The sequence below is a fragment of the Lissotriton vulgaris genome, chromosome 5, assembly GCF_964263255.1.
Source record: "Lissotriton vulgaris chromosome 5, aLisVul1.2, whole genome shotgun sequence".
Classification (NCBI taxonomy): Eukaryota; Metazoa; Chordata; class Amphibia; order Caudata; family Salamandridae; genus Lissotriton; species Lissotriton vulgaris.
Genome location: NC_141693.1, coordinates 955783908 through 955800880, shown reverse-complemented (window position 1 = coordinate 955800880; position 16973 = coordinate 955783908).

Genomic DNA, 16973 nt, shown 5'->3' with positions numbered 1-16973 from the left:
ATATTAAATTTTAATTACTAAAATATACTTAAAACGACTTAAATTAATTTATAATAATAAAATAATAAATGAAAATAATAAAAATAATTTTTTAAAATCTTATTTGTTGACCCTGAACCCTAAAAATACCCCTTTACCCAAAAACCCCAAACTGACCCTGAACCCTAAAAATACCCCTTTACCCAAAAACCTAAAACTGACCCTGAACCCTAAAAATACCCCTTTACCCATGACCTGAAAACTGACCCTGAACCCTAAAAATACCCCTTTACCCATGACCTGAAAACTGACCCTGAACCCTAAAAATACCCCTTTACCCATGACCTGAAAACTGACCCTGAACCCTAAAAATACCCCTTTACCCATGACCTGAAAACTGACCCTAAACCCTAAAAATACCCCTTTACCCATGACCTGAAAACTGACCCTGAACCCTAAAAATACCCCTTTACCCATGACCTGAAAACTGACCCTGAACCCTAAAAATACCCCTTTACCCATGACCTGAAAACTGACCCTGAACCCTAAAAAGACCCCTTTACCCATGAACTGAAAACTGACCCTGAACCCTAAAAATACCCCTTTACCCATGACCTGAAAACTGACCCTGAACCCTAAAAATGCTCCTTTACCCAAAATTTATCAATATTATTTAATTACCAATTAATTATTAATTAACAATAACAATAAAGTAAATATATTAGAACATTAGGTGTAATTATTTTAATAATTAATATTATTTTATCAAAATTAATTACTTAAAAATAACACAAAATTATATATATAAAAAATGTACTCTAATTAATGTAATTAACTAATTACAATTAATTAATTAACAATTATTTACTAATACAAAATATATTCAAAATTATATTAATTAATTATCTAATTAATATTAATTAATTATCAATTAATTATTAATTAAAAATTATAACAAACATATATTAATTAATTAATTATTATTAAATTACTTCCCACCCTATTCCCCTATAAACCCACAACCCGCTACAGAATTACATTACGCAATTATTATCAAAACAAAATTCATGTAATAAAATATTTAATAACATTAATACACACTATTCACACATATTATTACATAAAAATACACTATAAAATATTATATATTATTAAAAAATCGATATTTTTGCTATCTATATTTTATACAGTCGATATTACTTCACTTACCTGAAAAACGATATTTTTGTAGTCGATATTATGTCCAGTCGATATTTTGTCCAGTCTATATTTTAAACTCGATATTATGTCCAGTCGATATTTTGGAGTCGATATTTTGTCTCTATACCGTCAGCAATGTGGGGACCTGGAGTTTGTTCTCATTCAATTGGTTTGTTTACTTGATGCACGTGGCAACGCATATGATTACAGCTTCTTCACTATTCATTTTAGACACTACCACTAAGGGAGAAACCCATGGCAATGGACCAGTTGAACTCTCAATAATGTCATGCTTAAGTAATGATTCAAGTTCTTTTTGAACAGTTTCTTGTAAATGAAAAATAATACGTCTGTCTCTGAGCAACAGGACAGACATCTTCTTAATATGCAATGTTGCTTTCACAGTCTTAAGCTTTGCTAAGCCGTGAAATAATGAAGAGAATTGACTTACTATGTTGTGATAAGCAAACATGTTGTAATTCACAGAAACCAGTCCCATATTAGCAGCTGTACTGAAACTGAGCAGACGAGCACTTGTATTTGTACCTTGAAGCACATGAATAGGTGATTTCTCCTTTGTATTCATGTGTTTCATTATCTCTACAAATGAACCTTGACTTTTTATGAGGATTGATGCAGCCCATGTGTACCTTTGGTTTTCAATGTTGTAAGTCGTGGCAATATAGAAACATTTTTCTATTTCTCTTCAGGCATTATGTTTATAGATACACCATTGTTGATGATAATAGATATTGTTTATTTTCAATGTAACCTTCTGACAATGTTTGCATGACTTTGGTGCTTTGGCATGTTGAATTTCCTTCAATATTTTTCCTCGCGTGCAGCCAGTCTGACCTGCACATGTTTCTCTGACGTAAACATCAACATGGCACAACAATCTACCTCAATTTCACTTGATAGTGAGGTGATAGGACTGTTTGACAATGATTTAGATGCCAACCAACTTCGTTTAGTGTAAATTTGCCTAAATTGATGCTGCCGCTTGGCCCTGTGGGTGTTCAACGAACGTTGTCTCTGGAAAATTCTGGCAGCCATTTTATTTCCGCACTGTGGCGCACTTACTTGAACTTTTACTTTACACACCATCACAGAATTGTTCTCTTTCCCACAGCCTTAACATAGCTGCCCAATGTCAGGCATTTACCTTCATGTGGAAACGAAAATCCCTATCTAAATCATAACTTCCTTTTACATGTAGACATACGGTCTGTTAGCCATCAACACTCACTCCAGGCTAAGAGTTTCTCTCAGCATTCGTCATCTGAATTAATTTGACAAGCATCCAGCAATAACTCTAAAATATATATCATCTCCTTACTTAGATTCATTGAACCTAGAGTTTTTGATGAGTGTAGCCAGTCTCTCCACAATTTCATCAATAGTGTTGATAAAGCGCGCAGGTCCTCGGCTATAAATTTACCATACTCACCTGGGCCCATAATCATTATCGCATTTTCCTAGTCAGGTAACCTATGCGCTGAATGCAAAATGTTTTATTCTTCTAGGTCCTATACCATTGACTTAACCATTCATGTCACTGGTACCTATAACCTATTGGATCAGGGAGTTAGTTTTAAAGACAGTTCAATAAACAAATAGCATTTGCACTCATTTATTAACCACAGACTCGGGAAGTTTTAAAACTCTTTATCTAAATTTCATCAAGAGCCATGATCCACAGATTGAAAGCAATAAGACTATCAATAATCAAAATCAGAAATAGTGTATAACTATGCAAAAGGTATATTATGTCAATCATTTAGCAAAAGAATAACGGGATTGTAAGAACGAGGAACAAGCTATTTAATTAAACAGACTTCGCACAATTTTCTAAGGGTAGGAAAAAGAAGGAACATACAAAATAACACAGTTTACGCACTTATCAAAGGGTAAGAAAAAGAGGGAACATAATATACAACGATGAAACCAAATTGATCATATAAGGAAGGTGAAAATGGAACACACTATTAAATCAAATAACCAAGTTTGATTACTTTAAAGGGAGGGTGAAGAAAAAGGAAACATCTATGCAATCATGAATAACGTTCGCATTCAACTACAAGGAGGGTAAGAAAGTGGAACACACTATTAAACAGCAAAAACATGAATTTATCATTTATCCAATTTTGCGCAGCCTAAGTTTCAACAAAGTTGGAGTACAAAGGTACAAACCAGGCCCGTTTCAAAGTGTAACATGAAATGGAAAAGAAACAATTTCAGAACACAGAATAAATGAATACATTATATACCATGTCTTTCTGCTCTATACCCATTACTTTATAATGAACTGTATCATTAGGATTAGGCAGAACGAACAGCTTAGCAAAAGCAGCAGTGCAAGCTTTTCGCATGTAAGAACATAGAGCAGCCATATTAGCACTAGTGCGCATATGCAACAGTTTCCAAAGCTGAGAGTACGTCATGTCACGTGAGTATGACAGATGCATGAGCAGTAGAAAATCCCGCGTAGCAGCAGCCATATTAGATGCAAGCGTATTAAGGTTTAGTAAACACATAAGCAAGCTTCACTCGGACATCCAAATGTAAATGTAAAAATGTAATATTAGTAGAACAAACATGTTGGTTACATAATTAACGTTATTCGAGGTTCATGAATACGAGCAAGTCGCTTCTCGTGTGAATCCTTGCTCCATCAATCCCATCACTGATGATATTTTATATCATCACCAATTAATGAAACAGATGCCAACTTTTCACATTTCACCCAATTCAATCTTTTCAAACTTTCTATTCTGCTTCTTCTCATTATTTTTATGAGAATTTTTCATTTTCTTATATATTTTACTGTTCATTTCTTCTAATTCGAGTTCATCGATATTTCTTTTTACTCCTCGCCTATCTACGGAATATTTCTTTTTATGTTTTCGACATTTGCAACAGATTATTATTCTTAAAACTAGTAAACCTATTCCCGCCATTGGCATCAGTATTCTACTCACAAGAGTTTTACCTACATTAGAAAACCAACTAGCTATTGAGGAGAGACCATCAGGAAGCCTCATCCATGCACTATCAACCTCCAGTGGTTTGAGCTCTTTTTCCAAATTAGTAATATTTCTCACATACCTCTTAATTTTAACACTCTTGTCTGGTATGTAAGTTCAACAATGTTGTGCCTTCAACATTCTACAGACTCCTCCCTCTTTTGCCAATAACGTGTCAAGAGCAAGTCGATTTTGTAAAACCATAGATCTGATCGCAACCAATTCGGTATTGACCATCAAGAATCCTCCAGGAGTGTCAGTTGATAACCGATCCACTAATGTTGACAATTTGCAGATTCTGTGTGTATTCAGAGCCACTCCCACTGTTGGTATCAATGCACTAAATATATCACCTACTACTTCACCAAAACTAGCCCTTTTACTACATACTAAGCCATTAGTTTCTTCATTGTTTTCAGTGATTTTATCCACATGATATATCTTTGGGAAAACTATTCCAAAATAACAGCTCCAATACCAGTGATCTGGTAATTTGTAATAAGCCTTGATCCCACATATATAATAAACTCCGGGAAACACAGGTTCAGTTCCATCTTTGAAACCCCAACCCCCAATTACCTTAAAATTGTGTTCACATTCACTGGAACCAATGAATACATTGTTATAATAACTAGTCTTTTCTCTGTGAAGACAGTTTCCCCTTCTTTTCGAAATCCAGCAAGATAGCAGCATTAGCTCCACCATTTGAGGTGTTCCCTATATTTTCAGCCCATTTAGGAATGTTATGGTTCTTATCATTCGCCTTTCTTTGGAAACTCTCTCTCCTTTTCTCAACCATATTCAAAAATATCTTTTCTTTTTCTTGTAATAAACATGTTAGATTATTCTTGTGTGCGTCAGCTATATCTATTGTACCTATAGTTAGAAGATATTCACTCATGTAGTGTGCTACATTTCTAGTTGTATGTACAGGATTCAGGTTTCTTCGCATAGGAAGTTCAGAAAATACTACGTCTAAATTAGAATAATAATACTGTAAGGGTCCTTTCTAATAGAATAAACTAGCTAAAATACTACATGAAATTCCATATATTAGTGGTAAATGGTGATGTTACACCTTCAGCTACTGAAGTAGGCAGCTTCATACAAACATAGCAGTCTTCTATTTCCATTGCTTTTACATAATGTACTAATAGGTTTGCAAATACATTTAAAGGAGTTCTATTTTTGATTCTATTATAATGCATACCTGCCTCACCTGGTGCTTCTAAGTCTACTTTTCGTTGGCTAATGCTTAGTGCCTTTTCTTGTGTATCTACTCTTTTTGGAGTATCTAATGTCTGTAGTTCTTCTGTATCTACTGGCAACTGTCCATTAATGTCATTCTTTGTCTTTTTACTCATCATGTAAGGAATATCTATTGTTAGTCCTATCCAAAGTATAAGTACTATTGTTATACTACATAAACATACTCTGCAGCATGTTTTAAAACAATTTCTTTTCAGTCTTCCATTAACAGTATGATGAGCCATTTCTCACTAAAGGAGATTAAACCCCTCTTTGTAACTTTTACTCAGCTTTTACCCTGTGCGAATTTCAGGTTGGTCTCACTTCTTCATCAGTTTGATCAGTAATCAGTTCTTCCTCACTTTCGTCAGTTATGTCCAGGTTTTCAAAATCTTCCAAAATAATGTAGGTCCACTCAGGGTCTTTGTATTTATTATTCAGTCTCTTTAGTCGTGGACTTCTCCTTCTTGGTTATATTACAGGTTGATCAGTTTGACTTGTAACTTTGTTCAATTGTTCAGGTTCTTCATGAATTGTCTTCAAACGCAGTCTCAGTCTTTTGACAAATCTAGGCCACTTGACTCTTTTTCTGAGTCTTTTAGCCGGCAATGTGCTTTGGCCCTCTTCAAATACTCTTTTATTTTCATTCAGTGGTGGCACATCTATTTCAAAGCTGTCTTCTGTTACCCTCTCTTTCTGACTAGATCCAGGTCTTATTTCTGTTTCTTCTGCCTGGTTACTAATCTGGCATTGTTCCGGGATCTGCTGAATTTGACTTTCGTTTGATTCTCTTTCTTCTTACTGAACACTATGGTCTACTCCTGTCTGGTCCTGCTCAAGCTCTTTGAACCGTTGATTTTCTTCTGCTTGAGCCTCAGCCCTAATTTCTATCTGTCCCTTCTCAGACTCTGAAGTTCTTGGTGGAGTGTCGATTATCTGACCTTTCCCTATCTGGTCCTCCTCAGAATCACTTTTGACTTGTATTTCTATGATCTGAGTACCTTCTTCTATACCTGTCTAGTCCTCACTATCACTCTGTCTATCTTGATAAGTTTGACTTCTTGTTCTCACATATTCTGCAGATATGTTGATTACTGGAATCCAATCATCTTGACTGGTGCTCGGTTGTTCCTCTTCAGCTACTTCAGGATTGATATCTTGGGACCCATCAGCTGCACAACCTTCAGTCTCAGTTTCATCAGGTTCAGTCACCTTTTTCATATGACTGGCATGGATCCAGTGTGGAACTCCTGCACACCTTACAGCTGTGGTGGTAACCAAAGTCACTTGTAGTGGTTTTCCCCACCTTCGTGCAAGGCAAGATTTTCGAGTATGTTTCTTAAGCACTACCCAATCACCTGGGTTCAGGTCATATACCGGAGTTGCTGGTCTGGCGACAGCATCTTCCCCAACCTGGTGAGATATAAAACGCACTTGGTCAGACAGTTCTTTGCAGTACTCCAGTACTAAATCATCAGATATATTTAGCAGCTTGTATCCTGGCACCCATGCTTGCCTCATTGCTCTTCCCATCAGTATTTAATGGGGACTTAAGCCTATGTTCCGGTCTGGAATACTTCTAAGTCCCATCAGAACAAGTGGCAAAGCATCTGGCCACTCCAATCGAGTAGACACATACATTGTTCCCAGTCTTGATTTGATTGTGCCATTCAATTGTTTTACCACTCCAGAAGCTTCTGGGGGATATGCACTGTGCAGTTTTTGCTTAATTTTAAATGCTTCACAAATTAGACCCATTATTTCACTATTAAAATATTTTCCTCTATCTGATTCAATTGTTACTGGAAAACCGAAACTTGGTATCAGCTCTCTAAGTAGAAGTTTGGCTACAGTAATGCTATCATTCCTGCGTGTGGGGTAAGCCTCCACCCATTTTGAAAACAAGCAGACAATGAAAAGTACGTATGTTAGTCCTCGACAAGGGGGTAACTGAATGAAATCAATCTGCAAACATATAAAGGGACCTTCTGCCTTCCCAATCTTTCCTGGTAACACTACTGTTTTCTTCCCTGGATTCATTTGTTGACAAACCAAACACCTCTGGCAGAGTGCCTCTGCTATGTTCCTGAATTTCGTATTAAACCATGACTGTTTGAACAGACGTATCATAGCATCTCTTCCCAAATGAGAATCTCTGTGAATCAGCGTAGCCATAGGAGCAAGCCGACAGTCGGGTAACACTGGCATTTCATCAAGATAAACAATGACACCATCCTCTTCCCTTCTCCGACAACCTAGCTTCCTCCATTCTTCCCTTTCCTTTGGTTCTCTTGCATTCTGCAAATCTCTCACATCTTCCCAAGTATTCACACCTTCTAGCAACATAAGTTGGCAGCAGTTTCCGCCCACCTCAACTTTCTTGTTAACAGCCATTTTATATTTTGAACAATGTTGGGCTAACTGGTCAGCATATTGATTACCAGCTGTCACTTTGTCGTTGCCAGATTTGTGAGCAGCACACTTGACCACAGCCATTTCTTTTGGCAACTGGATTGCTTCCAGTAAATCTTTCACATATTGACCATTACTGATTGGAGTACCTGAAGAAGTCAGAAATTCCCTTTGCATCCATAATTGGCCATAGTCATGCACAACCCCGTAACCATACTGGCTGTCAGTGTATATGGTTACTTTCCAATTTTTCCCAAATTTGCAGGCCTTCGCCAGGGCAACCAATTCAGCTACTTGTGCAGACTTGACTCCAGGCAAGTGGGATTCTTCCACTGGACCTCCCAAAGTGCACACTGCATAAGCAGCGCTCAGGCCTCCTTCCTCATGTCTCATACATGAGTCATCCACAAATAGCACACCGTCTGAATCAATTAATGGCTCTTCTCTTATGTCCAGTCGTGGTTTTGTACTATACTCGGTTAGATCAATACAGTCATGTTCTACTTCTCTCTTCATTTCTGAAGTATGTGAATTAGGTAGCAGTGTTTCCTGGGTTCAGAATATTACACCTAGCAATGGTTACATTTCCTGAACCTACAAGGATTCTCTCATACTTAGTCAGCCGACTAGGTGTGAGATACTGGGTCTTAGTCCTGGTTAGCAAAATTACAACTGCATGTGGAACATACACAGTTACAGGATGTCCCATAATAATGGATTCACTCTGCTCAAGACTCATGCAAGTTGCAGCTACTGCTTTCAGACATCCAGGCAATGCAGCTGCCACTGGGTCTAATGTGGAAGAAAAATAGGCCACAGGACATCTTACCAAACCATGAATCCGAGTCAAAACTGAAGGTGCACAATTATCTCGTGTGTCACAGAAGAGTGCAAAATACTTCGAATAGTCAGGCATTCCTAATGCTGGAGCTGTACACAGACATTCTCGTAATTTTACAAAAGCATTCATGCTTTCGTCATCCCATTCTACTGGGTCCTTTGCTCTTTTCTTTGTAATTTGTATTAATGGCTTCGCTAGGACTGCAAATCCCACAATCCATTGCCTGCAGTATCCTACAACTCCAAGAAACATTCTGATCTCTTTTTGGGTCTGAGGCAAATTCATATTTCTAAATATTCTGATTCTTTCTGAGGTAACTCTTCTAACACCCTTTTCTATCTGGTGCCCTAGATATTTCCCTGACGTGGTACAGAACTGCAATTTCTCTGGTGACACTTTATGTCCTCCTTCACCTAAATGATTCAGTAAGGCAATGGTGTCGACAACACAGTCATTTCGAGTTTTAGACGCCACCAATAAGTCATCGATATACTGGATCAAGAGTGATTGTCCAGGCAGTATCAATGACTCAATGCACTTTTTCAAAATCTGATTAAAAATCGAGGGACTTTCTGTGTACCCCTGAGGGACGCGATTCCAAATGTCAACATGACTGTCAAATTCAAATGAGGAAAAAAAATTGCTATCTGGGTTCAATGGAATCGAGAAAAATGCGTGACACAGGTCTATGACAGTAAACCATCCAGCCTCCCACGGTATCTGATACAGAATCACTGCAGGATTTGGCACGACTGGACAGCAAGGTACAACAATTTCATTAATTTTGCGGAGGTCTTGTACAACCCTGTACTTGCCACTTGGTTTCTTTATACCAATTATGGGTGATTTGCATGGACTGCTCATTATTTCCTGTAAGATGCCTGTTTCAACCAAATGCTTTATTTCTACTGCAACCCCTGCTTTTTTCTCTGCACTCATTTTATACTGTCGAGTATTTGGGTAAACTGTATCTTCTCTTATAATCACTTTTATTGGGTCAACATTTGCCATTAATCCTACATCTTTTCCAGTGAAGTCCCATACATCTGGTTTTACCGTCTGTTGCAGTTCTTCTGGTAAGTCCTTTATGGTCAATCTTTTAGTTTCTGTCTCTTGCTTGGCTAACATTATTTGTAAATTCCGTCTTCATCTAGGGTATGAATTTCAGCACCACTTGGAGTGCAAAAGATGGTGCAATTCATTTTGCACAACAATTCTCGTCCTAACAGGTTTACAGGACTTGAATCGCAGACAACAAATCTATACATTTTTTTAAAATTACCTATTCTGACTTCCATAGGTTCCGTGACTGAGGTACTAATTTGTTTATTAGAAACGCCCACTACTTGGATCGCTTCTCCCGAGAGGGGTAGGTTTGGAACGTCTGCTGTTCTCACAGTAGACCGGGTAGCACCAGTGTCCAACAGAAAGGTGACATAATTTCCTTCAACCTTTCCTTCAATGTCTGGCCCTGACTGGTCTACCGGCAAGGAGGCGCCAAGCACGCACTCCTCGTCCTACCCCCCCAGGCACTGTCAGTAAGGTTCTTCACAAAAGAATGTATCACTCAGAAGAAATTGTAAAGTTGCTGTATCTCTTTTATCCCTTCCTTCCCAATTTGTGGTATCTACACTCTGTTGTGCTTTGCTCCTGTAATTTGGCATACGTGCTGGGGGTGACTGGTTTTGTATTACCTGCTGCTGGGTCTTCTGTGGCACCTCATTCTGCCTCTGTGGATTCAAATCATTAATGTGCACATTACCACTCTGCACAGCCTTATACTCGTTCTTCCAGTGCCCCAACTTGCCACACCTGTGACATGGAAATTCTCTATTGAATTTTCCCCTCGGTTTTCCTCCACTTCCATCACCCTGATTCTGGTTACTATTCATCTGGTTTAACTGTTGTTCTTGTTGTTCTGCTAATTTTACTTGTGCCCACATGACCTTTTCTTTTAACTCTTTTCATTTGTTTTCTAGCTCATCTTCACAATATTTAGCATATTTAAGGACTTCGTCTATGGGCTTAGCCTGCCAACAAATTTTATTTTCTTTAATCCTTTGTGAAATTTCTGGTCTTAATCATAACACAAATCAATAAATGAAATGCATCATATCCTTCATATCTATGTTTTCTAATCCACTGTACTGTTTGAATATTTGCAATAAACGTTCATAATATGCATGCACTGACTCGTCTTTATGCTGAGCGGTTCTATCTATTTTCATCCAGTCTGTTTCCTTTGCAGGCACCTTTCCTTTAAGGTAAAGTATTACCTGATTATACTTTTTCATGACATCCTCGGAAGGTGCCCCTGTCTTTGGGTCTCTAGGGTACTCAATGCTACGCCAATCAACAGCAATTTTACATTCTGTACATAAATCCACTGGAACTACAATGTCGAATAATCCATCTAAATCTTTCAAAAGACACTTTGAAACTTTTACAAATCTCTCGACTTGTTGGTACCATCCTACAGGTTTTTCACAAAGTTTTGGGAAATCAATTGTAAATGACAAAATATCCTTTTGGGACCAGGGAACATGCACCTAGCCTCCACCTGGTACCTCTCGCATGGGACATAATTTTCCCACTCTTTGTGCTTCTTTTAAAACATACTCTGAAGTCATTTGTTTTGATCGAGCCTCTTCCTATTTCTTTGCCCATCTGGCTTTCCATTTCTCTAGTTCTCCCCATTTTTGCAATAATGTAATCAGCTCTCTTATCTGCACCTTTCTTCCTGACACATTCATGTATTCTAAATCCTTGTCAGAGAATTCTGCTCGATAGGGTTTCTGCAATACTTTAGATTTACCAATGTCAATTCCCATGCCAGCTCCAGTGTCCATTAATTTCTCATGAAACACCCTTGTATTTCTAGTAATGCTTTTACAAATGAATAATAATTCATCTTCACTAAGTGTATTTAACCTGCCCAATCCCACATTTCCAGCCATCAATTCCTCCAATTCAATTCTCAATTTATATATATCTAATTGCTTTGGCTGTGTCTTTGGTTTCTCTATTTTTCGTGTCAATCTGTCTATCTCTTCAGGAGTTACTACAGTGGCACTCCTTGTACCTGAAGATGTCTCCATCTGTACTTCTCTCGAATTTAAAGGAGCGGTTTTCCTAACTGAACTACCTTCTGGTTCTCTTATTGGTAAATCCATTATGGAGATTACTGACTCACATTCACTTGCCTGATCATCTATTATCAACGGTTCTTTTCTTGGCTGTACAACCGATGTAGTTATAACCGTAGACTTTGGACTAGTTTGCTTGTCTCCGTACAAAGGAACAACTGGGCCAATAGTTACTGGGATTGTCAGAGCTTCGAGACTTGTATTTAACCAAGAGATTTTCTGAATTAATTCACTTCTCTGTTTATTTAAAGCTTCTCTTTCTCTTCTTGTAATACCCTTTCGATGGAGGTCTCATGTACCACTTGCGGAATTAAAGAGGGTTTTAAAAACAGGGCGTTCGGATTTACTGTACTTGGTTCCTCATTATAAGGTGGTGGATTTTTCATTAATAACTCTTCCATATAATCATCATCTGAATCCCCACTAGTCATTAAATGTTTGGTTTTCTCAGTCCTTTTACTTCCTGTGGGCTCTTCTAAAGTTAATACGGGATATAGTCCTTCCACTAGCATATTCTGTCTCCATTGTTCCATTTAATTATCTCTGGAATCTTGTGGAACTTTAGGATAGAATTTACTCAATCCCTTGTCAGTTCTAGGTCTGTCTCGCTCAAAAGCCTCAATCTCCCATTATTCTAGTGCTTCATACTGCGTCAATCTAGATCTAGGAAGTAAATCATTCATTTGAGTCCTTAAATTGAACAAAATTCTGCCATTAAATGTACCTTTTAAGGGAAATGCCAAAATTCTGTCATCTTTAGTGTATTCCACCCATTTCTCTAACCATACACAAGTGCGGTCACCCCTGTCAAACATCATAAATGATGTGGGAGTATTCGGTGGTGGAATAATAACTTCTTCTCTAGTTTTGATTGGTTTATCTTTTTTAAAGTAATTATTAACTCTGTTTAAAAGTGACATTTTTCTCTCACTTCCGTACATTTTGTAAGGTCTGCCTCTTAGCATCTGTTCTCTAGCAAACCCTAAGTATCTTCGATCAGGTCGAGTTTCTGGATTAGTCGGATGCCACATATATTTTGCAAAAATTCAAATCGTACAATAGCACTCCACTTTGTTTACAAATTACTCCCAATACTCGTGCGTCTTTTATTGACCAATCAACAATGCAGTTTCAAATAGTCTTAGCCAATAATTGCGTGGCGTCTCCCGTGAGATGAGTTCCCATGCTCCTGTGCTCACCCCTCCTTTACATTACTATCTCAGCTACACGCCCGCTGTCTCGACCAATACCAGCGCAGCTCTGAGTGACGTCAGCACAGCTCCGCAACTGACTCCCTCCTTCACAAGGTAATGCAACTTAATTCTTTTATTTTAAAGTGCAGATTTATTATTCAACAACGTAAAACACACTGTACTCGAGTGACTCGAAGGAAAAAATATATTTCACTGCAAGCAAATCCCTTCCAATTACTTTTCATATACTACGAGTAGATCCCTTCTGCCTACCCTTCATAGAAGCATTAGAGAACCTGCTACTCCTTAGGACTCATCCACTCCGAGATATATACTGAGGCCAAAGTTTCACCAGCGAACCCCTTTGCTATCAATCAAGCTCAGAAGAACCTGCTACTCCTTCCGTGTGACCCTTACTAGGTGATATCACAACAAAGGTTTTGCTAGCGAACTCTTTGCTATCATTCATTCATTCACACATTCATACAGAAAACCCTAAATAGTGCTTCCGGTTTTACTTAACCATGCACTAACTTCCTGCGAGTAAGTGACCTCACTGCGATGTGGCTTCCATTTACCACCCGTTATTCTGCTCCCGGGGATTTCCAAACAAACATATAACAGGTACAAACGATTTTGGTTAATACATAAAAATGATACAGCATCAACAGAATCATTACAATTTCAGACCATTTCAAATAATTTCACATTTAATCGATCAACATTAATTTTATAACCAGCTAACTAACTGCCTTTATTTAACTAAACCCTAACCTTTCCTCTGCTACCAAAGAAATATACTGATAGAGAGCGCAGGTCACCCGGCTATAAATTTACCATATTGACCTGGGCCCATAATCAATAAAGCATTTTCCTAGTCAGGTAACTTATGCGCTGACTATACCATTGACTTACCAATTCATGTCACTGGTACCTATAACCTATTGGATCAGGGAGTTAGTTTTAAAGACAGTTCAATAAACAAATAGCATTTGCACTCATATAATAACCACAGACTCAGGACGTTTTAATACTCTTGATCTAAATTATTATTATTATTATTATTATTATTTATTTTTATAAAGCGCGTAGTCACCCGGAAGTATCCCAGCGCTGAGGAACCTTAGAGACATGACTGAGGACTGAGTTTACGGGAGGGGCATAAGGGCTAGGGGAAAAGATGTGTCTTTAATCGTTTCCTAAAACGGAGGTATTGGGGTTCCAGACGAAGATCTCGCGGGAGGGAGTTCCAAAGACGGGCCGCATGGACCGAGAACCGTCTTCCTCCTGACCGTGCTTTCCTAAACCTTGGGGCATTGATAAGGTTTTCTGCATTAGAGCGAAGGGATCTTGTGGCTCTGTAAGGGGTAATGAAGTTTCGGAGAATTGGAGGGCCTTGGTTGTTCAGGGTTTTGTGCACCAAGCACAGGGCTTTAAATTTAATTCTCTCCCTTATGGGGAGCCAATGCAGGAGTTTGAGGGCAGGCTTGGCCGATGATCTGGCCGGGGTGTTGGTAATGATCCGGGCAGCGGTATTCTGGATCCTCTGCAATTTGGTCAATGTTGCTTCCGGTGCACCCAAATAGATCGCATTACTATAGTCCAGTCTTGATATAATAAGACCCTGGACTAAAAGTTTTTGCGATTTTGGAGGAAGAAGGGGCAGGACCTTCCTCAGGGATTTTAGCAGACCGAAACAGGTCCCTACACCTTTTTTGCTTGTGGGGCGAAGGAAAGTTCCGAGTCGATCCAGACACCCAGACTTTTCACCTCTGTCTTTGGGTCTGGGGGAGGACCTAGACATATTGGCCACATGTCCAAAGGAAGTGAGGTTCCTTTTGGGCCGAGTACAAGGACCTCGGTTTTTGCCCCGTTTAATTTTAGCGCTGATGTATTCATCCAGTGATGGACCTGCGTGAGGCAGTTAAGAAGATCGGCTTTCTGATGTTGAGGGTGGGACAAGGACACCACTAATTGTGTGTCATCAGCGTAGTTGATGACACTCACTCCGAAAGGGGTGATGACTTCCTCCAATGTGGACATATATATGTTAAATAATGTAGGGCTCAGGGAGGAGCCCTGAGGCACACCACATTGGAGGGGCATTTCGGAGGAACGGGCGTCTTTCTCCCAGATCTGATAAGATCGTTGTGTCAAGAAGGATGAGAGCCAGCCTTTCGATGAGGAGCTGGTGGTCCACGGTGTCGAACGCTGCACTAAGGTCGAGTCAAGGTCAAGAGTCATGATCCACAGATTGAAAGCAATACGACTATCAATAATCAAAATCAGAAATAGTGTATAACTATGCAAAAGATATATTATGCCAATCATTTAGCAAAAGAATAACGGGATGCTAAGAACAAAGAACAAGCTATTTAATTAAACAGACTTCGCACAATTTTCTAAGGGTAGGAAGAAGAAGGAACATACTAAATAACACAGTTTACGCACTTATCAAAGGGTAAGAAAAAGAGCGAACATAATATACAACGATGAAACCAAATTGACCATATAAATAAAGGGAAGGTAAAAATGGAACACACTATTAAATCAAATAACCAAGTTTGATTACTTTAAAGGGAGGGTGAAGAAAAAGGAAGCATCTATGCAATCATGAATAACGTTTGCATTCAACTACAAGGAGGGTAAGAAAGTGGAACACGCTATTAAACAGCAAAAACATGAATTTATCATTTATACAAGGGAGGGTAAGAAAAAGGAACATATGCAATTAAAGCTTTTGCAAAATTAGGGAAGGTAAAGAAAAGGACGCAAATTATACTGACAATTACCCACACAGATTTATAATTACCTAGAATTGTGTGAAGACCAACCCTGGCCACGGGTCAGTTGAAAGGACAAAAGAACCCCAAAGGTTACAGTGCCAGTAGGCCAACAGGTGAGGATCAGAATCAGGACAGGAAAAACCCAAATTTGGATCAGGACCAGACCACCAAAGGTTAAGACCAGCACCTGCAGTTCCGTTGCAATGCTTGCGCTACTCCCTTTCTGCAGCTAACAGTCAGAACCCCGATTGGATTATCAAATTTACAGACAAAGTGCTTCACCAGCACTTCAGCTTCCCAGAACCCCGATTGGGTCAGCAAATCTTCTAACAGAGTGATCCGCAGCCCTCTGCTCTTAATCACCTATTGAGTGCGTTGGGTCAGTGACAGGTCAGCTATTTGGACAAGTCGGACAAATTAACTAGCTAAACCTACGCTAGTTATACTATTTTTCAGGGCAGTGTACCACCCCCCAATGTTGCAAGTGTAAGGATCCCCAATTTCAATTGGACAAAGGAGGAGGAGAGGTCATCACACCACCCCAAATTCTGTTACTTCAATGTTGAATATTAATTTTGCGTTCCCGCCCATCAAATTCAGGTTCTCATGACGTTTTATTAAACCCAACAATGGATGTTCTATTGACCAGGCAGTACGAACAAGCTTAGCAAAAGCAGCAGTGCAAGCTTTTCGCATGTGAGAACATATTAGCACTAGTGCGCAGATGCGACAGTTTCCCACCAAACCTGAGAGTACGTCATGTCACGTGAGTATGACAGACGCATGTACAGTAGAAAATTCCACGTAGCAGAAGCCATATTAGATGCAAGCGTATTAAGGTTTAGTAAAACACATAAGCAAGCTTTACTCGGACACCCAAATGTAAATGTAAAAATGTAATATTAGTAGAACAAACACGTTGGTTACATAATTAACGTTATTCGAGGTTCATGAATACGAGCAAGTCGCTTCTCGTGCGAATCCTTGCTCCATCAGTTTCACTACCTTTTTGACATTCTTGACTGAAAATGTATCTTTTGGAATCAACATTTAGTACTGGATTAAACTTGAGATTCAATGATTCTTTAATCTGACAACATGTGATTTCTTCATCAATTCACAGCATTCTTTTAATGTCTTCT